This window comes from Humulus lupulus, chromosome 5, assembly GCF_963169125.1.
Source record: "Humulus lupulus chromosome 5, drHumLupu1.1, whole genome shotgun sequence".
Lineage (NCBI taxonomy): Eukaryota > Viridiplantae > Streptophyta > Magnoliopsida > Rosales > Cannabaceae > Humulus > Humulus lupulus.
Window position 1 is genome coordinate 90,301,460 of NC_084797.1, and position 14,173 is coordinate 90,315,632.

Genomic DNA, 14,173 nt, shown 5'->3' on the forward strand with positions numbered 1-14,173 from the left:
TTGATTAGCAGCATAAGTTATGAGATAGTCGAACCTTCTTGAATGCACTCTTTGCTCTATATGTGTAAGAATTGGAACTCTAATGTATATAAAGCTTTTTAAATTCAAGATTTTGTTACCAACAAATTTCCCTATCAAGAGTTTAGTAATGAAATCTATACATCTCTTTTGAAGGTTATTAAATGTGAAAAAAGTTTCACATGGAAAATATATAGGAACAACAATATCTTTATAAAGGAAAATGTTCCTCCACTTAACACCAATTGGTTTTAAGATGGAACCTCAATCCTAGTCCTAGTGGCATTTCCCCCCTCAAATTGTAATATGGTATCAAGAGCAAGTTTGACTCCTGCTGCACTCCTCTCTTGACCTCGGTTTGGGACCTTTCCAATGTATGTCGATTCGTGTTGGATTCTATGACCTGTTTCGGACAGCGTGTATACCCACAAATTTCTCGACCCACCTTGTGATGTCCTATATTCCCACAAATTTCCTGAGTAGGTTTTGTGGCATTCTATCAAATATTCACGTTCGGTCTTGTTGTATCTAAGGTTGTTCGTAATGTTCACACTTTCATGCCCAAACGTGAGGGAGTGTATTAAATGTGAAAAAAGTCTCACATGGAAAATATATAGGAACAACAATATCCCTATAAAAAGAAGGATTAATCCACTTAACACCAATTGGTTTTAAGATGGAATCCCAATCCTAGTCCTAATGAGATTGCCCCCTCAAATTGTAATAAGGGTAGAGTTGGCTAGAGAGGAGCTGCTACCAAGTTATGGAGCCACCGTCATTTGAGTATAACTGTTGAGAGATTACTCCTATGGATCATGGCTGAGAGTCACACTTATCAAGTTTCACTGTGGAGAAGAAATCTAAAAAGTTGGCACTCTTTTAGATTCCAAGGACTTGGAAAGAAGTTTGTGGCTTAAGCCTACTAATTGAGTAATGAAAACAGATTCTGAGTTTGACTTTTACCGATTTTATCTGTTCTTTTCAATTAAAATTTCTTAAAAAACTTACATTAAGAGTAATTGTAATAGATAAGTTGCTTCAGACCAAAAAAAAAAGTTTAATATCATCATTTGCTTGAAGCTAACCAATATTTGGAACCATGCTTCAAGTCATGATCACATTGTACTAGTGGTAAGCTTAGTTTGAATATCTTTATCGTTATTTCATAATGCACAAAATTAAAATAATGGAAAAATCATAATGATTTAAGCTTGGAAAATCAAATTAATGCTTGCTTAGGATTGAAGGATCTATTTTTAGATCGATTTTCCATTAGAAAAAATATCACTGATTCTGTTCGCTGTAGCTACCCAGTTATCTTTACTATAGACAATATCCGCTGACTAAGTAAAACAAATCTACAATGGTATATCTATGATTCTGTTCATTTATAGGCACATCAGATCGGTTGCAACACGGAATTTTTTTTATGCCTTCCCTCCGATGGTGCGGTCTTGTGCTCGAAGAAGACTGATTTGTGCAGATGGAGAGATCAAATAAGCTATTCTCTTCACTAAACCTTTCCATCAGAAGAAGGAAGGGTTGTATCAGCTTTGAAAGCCTTGGAAGATGATGTAGTAACCGAATTGGTACCTTTGGAGGGAGATGAGGAAGGAGAAGGAAGCTGCTTGGGCAGCATCTGTTCAAAGTATTCTTTAGGCAATCTTGAGGCTTCTGAGAGAACAATGAAAGCAATTAGAAGAATAAAGAACAAGCAGTACTTGTGCCTCCAGGAACCTAACATGTTTGATCAAAGCTTCTGAAGAATTGCTACGCTTCTTTGATTTGCTTCTTTAATTTTGTAAGTAATAGCGGCTTTAGAGAGCCTGTGGCAACAGACATGTTGAGTAATGTATGGAGACTGCCAACTTGTCTTTTTGAGGAAAGATATGTCAATGGCAGACAATCTTTATTTGAATATTCTTAACTGTATAGTGAAGCAGCTCATGTTGCTACTCTTAGGACTATAGAATCTGTTTGTGGGGTTTTTAATACTCAGTGGACCCTCCATTGCTTGGGTCTAATTTTTTTTAGTCTTTTGTAGGTCTGGTAACAAGTCCTTGTGTCGGAGTTGTTCAAAGTGATATGACTAATAATAATAATACCTTATACACAATCTGTACAAACCGTAAGACGACCTTTTTAAATTTAATCAAAAAGTATATGTATTCATGCTATGCCATGAACAAATCATTTGAAGCACTCATTCAATATTCCATATAGAAGTATATTATATACATGCATGCACACACACATGAATGTGTACATACGCATTTATGGAAACTAAAATAGCATAACTTGCCTGAATTCAATGAAGCATGTGTCATTCATTTCATCAATATATATATATATATATATATATTATATACCAATCAGTGATGATGCTCTCAATGTCTATCTGTTTAATTTGCGAGGGAGAAAATTACCTAAACTATGCATATGATTATTTTACTACTTCAATCATGCAAACATGAGGAAGAGTTCTCTTTCGATTATTTTTAGATAGCTAAGAAGCCAAGCAAAAGGCTTTTTTTTGATGGCTTAAAAGGAGCCTGGAAGAGGCATCTCGACACTTTTGTAGGCTATTTTGTTGACAAAAGTAGACAATGGTCATCAATGATAGTGAGATTATAATGTATTTCCTTAGAAGCTAGGCTATAGTGATCGGACCACTGAACTTGCATACTTGAGTGGGACATATATACTAACCCTTTGGCCTTCGCCAAGAGTTGAGATAAACCATTAATTATAGAAATCACAAGTCGTTTTAGCTTTTTCGTAGTGATCGTAGTTTTATCAGTTTATAATAACTTTTATACGAGTCTCTCGACTTTATGTGGTCATATATTTAGTGAGACATGGAGAAAGTGGCCGTTGGATTAAAAAATAATAGAAGCACATGTGTGGCTGATAGTTGGAAGAATGTCGGAGGAAACATCATATCTTTATTCTATTCTGTAAATTGTGAAGGATTATTTGGGACAAATAGGAGTTGGAAATAGGTGTACGTACTACTTTTATCTCCGAGTGGTAGGGTCCTTTCTCACTCAAAAAGTGCACTATGTCTCACGCTTACTATTCAAATTTGTATCCAAGTATTTTTCTTTTGTTCAAGCAAAAAAAAAAAGTATTTTTCTTTTAAAATATTGCTACCCAAAGAGGTGATGCCCTATGTCTGGATTTGCTTAGTGAAGTGGTGCGTGTACTTTCATGTAATAAGAATGATGTACAATCAGAATCATTAGTAATCAGATTGACCTTCAATCATATTGCTGAATTGGAGTCAGAATAATTTGTGTTGTCCGTGTTTTCACCACCCAACACGTGGCAATTAGGAGTAATTAATGACAAGACAAAGTCATGAGGTTATCGGAGTGTGAACTCCTTGAGGAAACCCAATACGGCCAGGTCGTGGATGTCTCTAGGTGAGGCTACGTTCCGAGCGCGTCTTCAGCCAATCTCCAAGTTATGGATATCTCCAAGTGGGGCAACGCCCTGAGGCCTGTCTTCGAGGCGAGGACGTCTCCATGTGAGGCCACGTCCCGAGAAGCTTTCTTCACTCGCCCATCACCCAGGTCTAGGATTTTGGTCCTCTGACCTGGAGTGGCTGCCAGGTGTTAGTCATTGTAGGTATGGGCCACCAGAAGATCATCAGATAACTTTTGGCAGACCTCAATTAGTGGTGTCGAATTTGTACCCTCGACAATCGGCATTTCCCACAACGTTGCCTGACATGGGCAAACGTGCGCCGCACCCTAACAGCCAGAGACATGTTCCCCATAAAGTTGGTATGCAACTTTCTACAATGGGCCCCGCGCAATCCGCCTGGGTCGTAGTCTCCATTTAGTGCATCCCTTTTTGTATTTATTCAACATAAATACCCCAGAATTGGGGAATTTGTATTGATGATAGAGGATTAACATTAGTGACCCTAGCCTCTAGGGATGGGATATCTCCTTGAAGGGGATTCGAATTTTTAGAGAGAGAAACTCTATAACTCAGTGCAATATATATGCTGCCTGAGAACTACCATTGAAGCTTGCTCAAATAAGCTTCAAGCTCACTAAATATCAGAGACTCGTGGACTAGGTCTCTTTTATAGCTTGAACCACGTAAAACCCTTGTGTTCTTTTGTATTATTTTCTTTAAACTCTCAGATTATGTTGATAGCGAAAAAGGAAGTCAATATTTTGGTGCTTTCATTGAGGGTGTGAAGAAAGCTTGAAGAACATAGCCATGAGAAATGCACCACACCAGATGATGTAGCTCCTCTAGCCAGAGTTGAGGGAGGAGAAAACAGTCATCCACCATCGCAAGACCTCCCTGAGATGGTGGAAGACTACGACGAAAACCCCGAATACAATGACATAGACGACGAGCATTATGAGGAGGAATATCCTCATCCCATGGACGCGGAGGAGGCGCCAAAAGTGGTGGCGCTTCGCGATCAGGTGGCCACTTAGCAGCAGAAACTCGACACCCAGGAGGGTAGTATCGCTGCCCTATAGGAGATGGTTAACGCCATGAGGGCTACTTTGGTGGCCCAAGGGCTGCAAGTGGACCCCCATGGCGAAGTACCATCTAGGAAACCAGCTGGAGTGCCACCTGTCAACCCAACCAGTGTACCTCCCGAGCACCTGGCTGATGTGGCTTGACATCAACATCTTGATTAACAATGCAAACATTGAGTCCTATGGGGAAACAGAAGTAGAATACCCCTATGGTAGTTGTGCATTCCAAGGCCAAAATAACCTACAAGAAGGCCTCAACGCTCGAAGGTGTAACAAGGTTTTCGGGCGCAAACCCAGGAGGAAGGACCAGTCAAACCTCCGGAACAGCCTCAACCATCAAAAGAGGGATAACCTGACACAAAGATCCAACCAAGATCACGCCCCTCCACGCAGAATTAGAGAGCTTGAAGAGGATAATGCTCAGAATGGCCCGACGACAAGGCCATGACTCCGACTCGGAGGACAAGGACGGGGAGCCATGTGCTCCCCACATTGTTGAAGCCCTGTTACTACGAGGCTTTAAGATGCATGTCATCACATCCTATGATGGCAATACGGATCCCATCGACCACCTTTTGAAGTTCAATAGGTTAATGTTGATCCATCGTGTCCCTGAAGATGCCAAGTGTCGTGTATTCCTGATAACCTTAACAGGATCGACAGATGGATGGTTCAAGAAACACATGTCGAGATCCATTCACTCGTGGCACCAACTATCGTCTTCATTCCGAAGACAATTCATAGCTTCTCGGAAGGTGAGCTTTGAGGTCAATGCTTTGGATAACATAAAGCAGGGACCCTTCGAGACCCTCAAGGCTTATGTCAAGCACTTCAAGGAGGAAGTTGTGAAGATTGAGTGAGTCGACCACGACCAGCATCTGCGTGGGGTCCCTGTTATGGGATGACCTTTAGCAGAGAGGATCTCGAAGGCTCAACGACTTCATTTGTCGGGCCCAAAAGTATATTAGCAGGGAAGATGCCTAGATCGGGGTATTTGGCAGCCCCGTCACCTTTCCCGCTCCATTGATGCCAAGCCTCGTGGCTTCGGGGATCCAATATTCACCCCACACTCCCGTCCAACATAGTGTGGTGGGAACCCAGTCTAGTCAAATTGTCTCACCAGCTGGCTTTAATGTCGTGCCACCCGCTGGTTTTAGTACCGCTTCGACGATATATGGAGCAGCGCCGCTGCCCACTGGATAGAATGCTTATCAGCCTGCATTCAATGTTGGAGTTGCTGCTCCATCCTAGTCTGCTGCACCCAGCCATACCCCCAATAGCAGTAGACGCAGGGGCAAGGGCAAGGGCATAAAGCACAAGGGAAATGGGATAGTGAAGACAGGACAGGGAGCTTTCCCCGATGAGAAGTACGTCTCGCAGTACTCCGAGCACACTGACTTAGTTGACTCTCAGGAGAACATCTTCGTGGCCACGGAATAGCACGTCTATTACCGGAAACCACAACCCATTCGGAGAGACAAGGAAATGCAAGATCCCAATAAATTTTGTCATTTTTGTAACGATGTGGAGCACCACACCCATGAGTGCCGCCAACTCAAGGATGAGATTGAAAACCTTATCAAACTGGGACACCTCCACCAATATGCTCGGGATGGAGCACGCCCGGTTCAGGCCCCGACCACGGTAACTCCTGCGCAACCTGCAGCTTCCCATGTGCCAACATGATCTTGAACGTCGATCCCAACGTCGCTCCGATTCAGCAAAAGCCGAGAACGTTTGACCAGACTAGGGCAGAAGCCTTAAAGACGGAGGTGGACAAGGTACTCGCAAACAGATTCATTCAGGATGCCCAATATCCCAAGTGGGTATCTGTAACACCCTCCTAATCTAGGACCGTTACACTGTGTACTTAAAATTGTGTCAGACCTGCTAATCAGGTCATTTGGTTTAAAACGTTTAACTAAGGTTAGTGACAAGGGTTAGGGTTAAAATTTTTGGTCAAAGAACCATTGAATTTTATTCCAAAAGCTTTATATAACACGGGATCCCAAAATATTACAACTCAATTGTTAAAAAGGGTAAATATAAATCAAAAGTTACTTCAGCCGGTCTAAACGGCAAAACAGGCCTATAACCCTGGTTCCTCTAAGATATCCCCAGTCGTGATGGTTGAGCAGCCGCATATGTACACGCCGCCATCAAACCTCTCCAACTCATGGCTGGTCAAGCTTTCCCTTTCCCTTACCTGCACCACAAAGCACCCGTGAGTCGAGGCTCGGCAAGAAAACAAAACATGCAACAACAGAGAATATAACTTTAAAATAACCATTCAACAATAATCTGTTGGTTTTTATTGATCAAATCAGAGATTATACGCAGCGGAACAACAATCAAATTGTTAGATTAATCCCATAAGATTTCTAGATCTACTTATTCACATGCATATATATATATATATTGAATCAAGGACATGAATAGAAAAATTACCTCAAGTCCTTCCTTGCTGTTATCTTTTTGTATGGCTAAATCCTCGAGATCTCACACCAAGATCTTCCAAAATGTTCTCAGGCACACAAAGAACGAGTGTGGGCTCGCTATACAAATAATAGGCAATAAACTATTTATCAGATGTTCTCAACACATGAGATCTGATAAAGTTTTGGACCTAGGTTTTGTGAAGAACAATGACTTTAGTTTATGTCACTGTTCTCTTTCTCTGAGAGAGATTCCTAGATATTTTTCTATCCCTGAAAAATTATGTTCTGTGAAAAACTAATATCCAATATTTAATAATATCCAATATATTAAAATATTTGTTATTTTAAACAAATTCAAAATAACTTATCAGTTATCAGATTTTTGTTTAAATAATAATATTTTAATCATATTAAAATATCTCATTATTTATTTAATATTTAAATAACTAAAATTGTGGAATCAAGAGACTGAGTAAACTCTCTTATGCGTGTAGCACAATGCCTGTGCACTGTGCCACACGTGGACCACATGCCTGTGATGACATGTGATTTTTTCCAATTTTTATTATTATTTAAATACCGAAAATCCCAAAAATAAATTAATTCAAAATTAATTATATTTTTGTTAAATCAAATAATTAATTAATTCTCAATTAATTAATTACACATAATTAAACAATAATTATGTTTGATACATAGAAATTTTTTTTACTTATCACATAAGTCCTTTTTGCCCATTTTTTGTATTTGCCTTTGACAATGATTGTTTGAGCCATTTCATGGACCATGGACCTATAACATTAAGCTCCAATAAATTGAAACTAAATAATTAAACTCTTTAATTATAATAGTTAATTTATTAATTCTGATATTACTCCACTATAAATTCAGAATTGCACTATTTATGTTATAGATATACCTTTACAGAAATCTTTCTCTTAAGTCGTCCATTGATATAACCATCTTATAATAGTTCAACTCTCTAATTAATTAGTTCATAAATTAGAATGGAAGAATTACCATTTAACCTTTCTAATTTACTTCTTATTCCTTAAGTACCATTAATTCACTAGTGAATAATTAATCTATAATCTAATTATAGATTTGAGCTCAAAATCTTTCAGTTCCAGAATTAACCCTTAAGGGAAATAATATACGATCCGTTAGGAAAGATTAGATTCCTTATTGTTGATACATGTTCCCAGCCATCCATGATATTAAATCTCCAAAACAAAAGTCATTAGCCTCATTCTTTGAAGAGACCTTAATGAATGAATCAAAAGATTTAATAAACATGAACAAGAGTTCATGAACACTCAGGATTTAGGTTGATCTATAAATGATCATCAGTTATGATATGAATTATAAGTCTTTATTGTTAAATGGTTTTTGGATAAAGACTCTAATTCATATCGGTCCATGTCATATATAATCATATTATATAAAGCACCTTTACCGAGATGTCTTTCCACATCAATAATCTGAATCTAGATTATTTGTATCATTATGATACTTAGTAAACCGTACTTGCAACTCCAATTAAAGAATTCCATAACTTTAATTTGTTATTGTTGACTATTTTTATTCATTCATGTGATCTTAATTCTCTCGTACTAATACAAGATCACATCCTCAATAATGAATATGGAATTTTTCTGATATTTTCAAAATTATTCAAACAATAATTTAACAATCTAAATATAATAATAATAATAAACTATTGTATTTATTTATTCATTGAAAAAACAAATGTCTTTACATGCTTTTAGGACACACTCCTAACATAATCAATAACATTAATTCATAGCCAATATCATTTAAGTTCAATCACATGATCATTGGATCAACCTGGGGCTGTTGCCCTATTCAGTTGGCTTTTAAGCCAACTCTCGGGCCTATGCCCTTGCTATGTGACCATAGAGTCACTTGGGGCCCTCCCTTAGCTCCGTCTCACTAGCCATAGAGCTAGCCCAACCCCCGTGGTTCACCTTCGACCATAGAGTCGATCAACATGCATTGCTTGTTTAGGCCAATGCCTTTCGACCAATGCACATCGCACTATTGCCGTCCTTGACTCATAAGTCAAGCCCTGATCAAGGATTTCACACCTTACTTATAAGGAACAAATGTGGATAGGCACTTCCTGACAAATTAAGCACATATTCATGCTAATCATATAATCCCATTGAATAACCATTTCCACAATACTAAACATATTCACATAACGGGGCCACATGCCCTGCTCATAGAGTTCATACAATGAGTATAAGCACTTAAGCATTCATCAGCAAGCATTTAAAACAATAGTCCAACATAACTAATCCAGGGGCCCAAGCCCTAACCATATTCAAATATAATAGACGGGCCAAGCCCTAATCATAATAACATATAATGAACGGGCCAAGCCCTAATCACGCACAACATGTTCTGGGTGTAGTTTTCTTACCTAAGGTCTAAGCAAGCGTAAATAAGAATGACTGTCGAGAACGATCCCGGTTTTGAGCCCTTAGTGATACCCTAAGTCACAACCATAAAATAGGATTCTATTAATATCGAGCGATAAAAGGCTTCCGGACCAAGTCCTAGCCTCTGGGGCCTTGTGTTCCACCAAACCGGGCAGTGGAAACAATCCCGAGCCCTAAGGAAAAAGTTATATTTTGAAAACAAACTCCCAAGGCAAAACTGCCTAGGTGGGCTGCGACTTGCCCCCTTGTGGGTCGCGGCGCACCCCCTGACCAGTCCCTACCTCCTCTTTGTCCAGAGGCACGGGCCGCGACTTGGCCTATCAAGTCGCGGCGCACCCCCCAGGCAAAGGCCTCCCAAAGCGCCTGGTTCAAGCTAAGTCGCGACTTGTCAAGAACAAGGTCGCGACTTGGCCCCTCGAACCCAAAAATTTCTCCACTTTCAGCAGCCAAATCCTATCCAATTTAACCCAAAATTATTCCAATAACATAATTCAACCAACACAACAACTCTAATATGTTCCCAGCAATAAAACCCACCAGAAAACTAGACTCAAAACTCATCAAAACTCCAACTCAATCCTTGAGCTTAAAGGTTCAAGAACACCCAACACTAGCTCAATAAAAACTAGAATTTAATGACCTGAAAACATAATTTAAATGCTAAACCATAGTTAAAAGCTTACCTCTACTGAAGAATGAATCCACCAAGTTGCTACTGAGTTCTTTACCAAATCCTTAGCTTCAATTCAAGTGGTCTTAGCCCAAAATCCCCTTAGTTTCCAATGGTTAGCTTGAGAGAGTTTTGAGGAGAAAACATAGTGAAAAAGGGAGAGGGTCAGTTTAGGCAGACCTTCTAAGTGTTTCTTTTTGTTTTGTCTTATCTAACTTAAGTTACTTAAGTTAATCCCAAGGCTTGGGGTACCAAAAACGTCCCCGAGGGAAAAATGATAAATTTCCCCAACAGTCCCTCCTAGACTATCTAACTTCAAATATATCTCCAATTATTTATTTTCATAACCCGATAACCCAATTTAATATCTAATACCCAAAATACCCCTTGATTTGCCCCGAGTCAGGTACCGGGTCCCGTTGTGACTTTCCCGCTAACTTGCTCCCTAGGATCGCCTCATGCTGAGAACCCAAATAAACCCACATAATAATGTGGTCTCTCACATATATCACATATATGCACACAAATACACATTTATGCCCACAACGGGCCAAATTACCAAATCGCCCTTCTAATAAGAAGCGGTCCCAAATGCATATTTAATATTCCTAAATATGCGCATCTAATCATAATATCACATAATCCACATAATTACAATTAATATAACAATTACAGACGCAATTCCATATATTGCCATTCCGACCCCCTAATCAAGGCCCTCAGCCTAATTAGGTAACTTTGGGATGTTACAATATCCATTTCGATCCTAGTGCCCAAGCCAAATGGCACCTGGAGGACTTGCATAGACTTTTCCGACCTTAACAAGGCTTGCCCCAAAGACTGTTTCCCATTGCCGAAAATAGATCAGATGGTCAACGCCACCTCCGGTTATGAGCTCTTGTCCTTTATGGGCGCATACTCGGGCTATAATCATATTTCCATGCATGTCGCGAATCAAGAACACACCACCTTCCAAGCTGATAAAGGAGTCTACTGCTATAAAGTGATGCCCTTCAGGCTGAAGAATGTTGGTGCCACATACCAAAGGCTCGTGAACTCTATGTTCAAGGAACAGTTTTGATGGAACATGGAGGTTTAGGTAGACAACATGTTTTTCAAGTCTAGAACAGCCCCCGACCACATAAAGGACCTAGCGAAGGTGTTTTCAGTACTTCGCAGGTTTGGAATGAAACTGAACCCCTACAAGTGCACTGTTGGAGTTGCCTTCACGAAGTTTCTGGGCTTTATTGTCAGTGCTTGAGGGATAAAGGCAAACCCCAAGAAGATCAAAGCCCTGGTCGATATGCCATCCCCCAAAAGCATAAGGATGTTAAGACCCTCACTGGGAGGATAGCCGCCTTAATTCGCTTTGTTTCCAAGAAAACTGACAGTGGATCCTGTTCTTCAACATACTCCGAGGAGGTCAGCAGTTTGAATGGACGGAGGAGTGCGAACAAGCGTTCCAATAATAGCAGGCGCACATAGAAAACCCACCTATCTTGTCGAAGCCCATAGACGAAGAACCCCTCCTTCTTTACATGGTTGTCTCAGAGAATGCCATCAGTGCCACCTTAGTACGCGAGGAAGGCCGCGTCCAGCACCCCATGTACTATGTGAGAAAGAGACTCCTCAAAGCAAAGTCCAGATACACACTCAAGGAGAAGCTGACCTTTTGCCTAATGGTAGCTTCTCAAAAGCTAAGGCCCTATTTCCAAGTGCATCCCATCAAGGTCCTCACGAACCATCCCTTACGGCAGGTCCTCCAAAAGCCAGAGTCATCTGGGAGACTCCTAAAGTGGTCAGTCGAACTTAGTCAGTTTGACATCACTTATCACTCGAGGACTGCCATAAAGGGATAGGCGTTGGTAGATTTCATCGTCGAGTGCACAGGAAACCACGACAGACCTGGGGATGCCCTAGTGGTTGGGCCCACGTGGAGGCTACACGTAGATGGTTCGTCGAATAAAAATGGTGTCAGAGCAAGCTTTATTTTGGTATCCCCCGAAGGGCACATGGTTCACAACTCCCTAAGATTTGAGTTTGATGTCTCAAACAATGAAGCAATGTATGAGGTGCTTATTGCTGGACTCTGAGTAACGCTTGAGCTCAAGGCTGAGAGCCTTGAGATTTTCAGTGACTCACAGCTAGTAGTTAATCAGGTGCTCGAGGAGTACCAGGCCCGGGGGACAAAAATGACCGCTTACTTGGCGAGGACCCAAGAAATGCTACACTTCTTCAAAATATTCACCATTCGACAAGTGCCACGGGAACAGAGCTCTAACATTGATGCCTTAGCCAAGCTCACAACCACCAGAGATGTTGAATTGATCAATGTAGTCCCCATTGACTACTTGGCTACTTCGAGCATCTCAGCTCCCGAGGAAGTGTAAGCAGTACAACCCCAGGACGGTTGGATGGAGCCCATAGTGAAATATCTTATCTCTGGTGAGTTACCGCAAGACAAGAAAGTAGCAGGCTGTACAAGCGAGGATATTCACTGCCCTTGCTCTGATATGTGTCCATGCAAGAAGTTGATTTGATACTCCAAGAAGTGCATGAGGGCTTTTGTAGGGACCACGCTGGGGGGCAGAGCCTCGCTAAGAAGATCTTGAGACAAGGATACTTTTGGCCCACCATGAATAGAGACGCGATGGACTATGTCAAGAAGTTTGAAAAGTGTTAGTGCTTCGCTAATATACCTCGAGCTCCTCCAAATGAGCTCACCTAAATGACTAGTCCTTGGCCCTTTACGGTCTGGGACATTGACCTTATCGGGTCATTGCCCACGGGAAAAGGAGGAGTGAATTATGCAATAGTGGCAGTCGATTACTTCAAGAAGTGGGTCGAGGCCGAGCCACTCGCTACAATCACTTCTAAGAAGGAACTATAGTTTGTCATAAAAAACACTGTTTGCTGCTACAGGCCCTTAAGGAAGATAGTCTTCGACAACGGCCTGCAGTTTGACAGCGAGGTGTTCACGGACTTCTGTCACTGACACATAGTTATTAAGAGCTTTTCCTCTGTGGCCCACCTGCAGACAAACAGGCAGGTGGAAGCAATCAACAAGACACTCAAAGCCACCTTGAAGAAAGGTGCTTGGCCCGAGAAGCTGCCTAGAGCATTGTGGAGTTACCACACCACCAAGACCTCCACTGGCCACTCGCCATTCTCTATGGCCTATGGGTATGAGGCCATGCTCCCGGTTCAAGCAGCAATCTCAACACACTGACGAGATACAAATGATTTAACCACAAACCACACTTTATTCCGAGAGTCCCTGAACCTTGTGGAGGAGCTTCGTGAAGCTTCTCAGCTTCGAGTAGCGTCCTACCAATAGAAAGTAGCCAGGTATTTCAAATCTAAAGTGAAGGATAGAAAGTTTGGGGTCGAAGATCTGGTGTTGCGAAGAGTCTTCTTAGCCACCCGAGACCCTGGTGCGAGAGTGTTGGGACCTATCTGGGAGGGCCTATACCGAGTTGAGAGCGTTGTATGTCCGAGGACATACAAATTAGCCCGACTGAATGGGGAATTGATACCCCATGCCTGGAATGGCAAGCATCTTTGGTGGTATTACCAGTGTATGAGTAGTAAATTTATTAAATTTTGTAATCTCCTTGTAGCCTCCGAGCACAGTTAATGGAAACTGTGTAAACAAAACACAGTACATTTTGTTGAGATTCTGATTATATTTGTTTCCTTTATTCTGTATGTACTATTCATAGAGCACCCGCTCACAGGCAGGACAAGTGAACGCAGAATAGTCTCTGATCACTTGGGGGGAATGGAGTTAGGGCAAGCTCGCAGAGTACCACACCTCGCAGAGGATGACTAGGAAACTAAGCTTGTAAAAAGTAGAGTAGGCTTAGCATCAATACCCCAAGAATAGTAAAACCTAGGAAACTAAGAAGCCTTGAGTCAGCAACCTAAAATACTAATCTTGTTCAGAGCGGAGTAGGCTTAGTGTCTAGAGACTAAAGACTAAGAATCTGAGTAGTGCGAGAATGGACCTAGGTCACCACCCGTGGACGTTGTGCCCAAGGAGCACTAACCAAGTCCCTAGATCTCGAGATG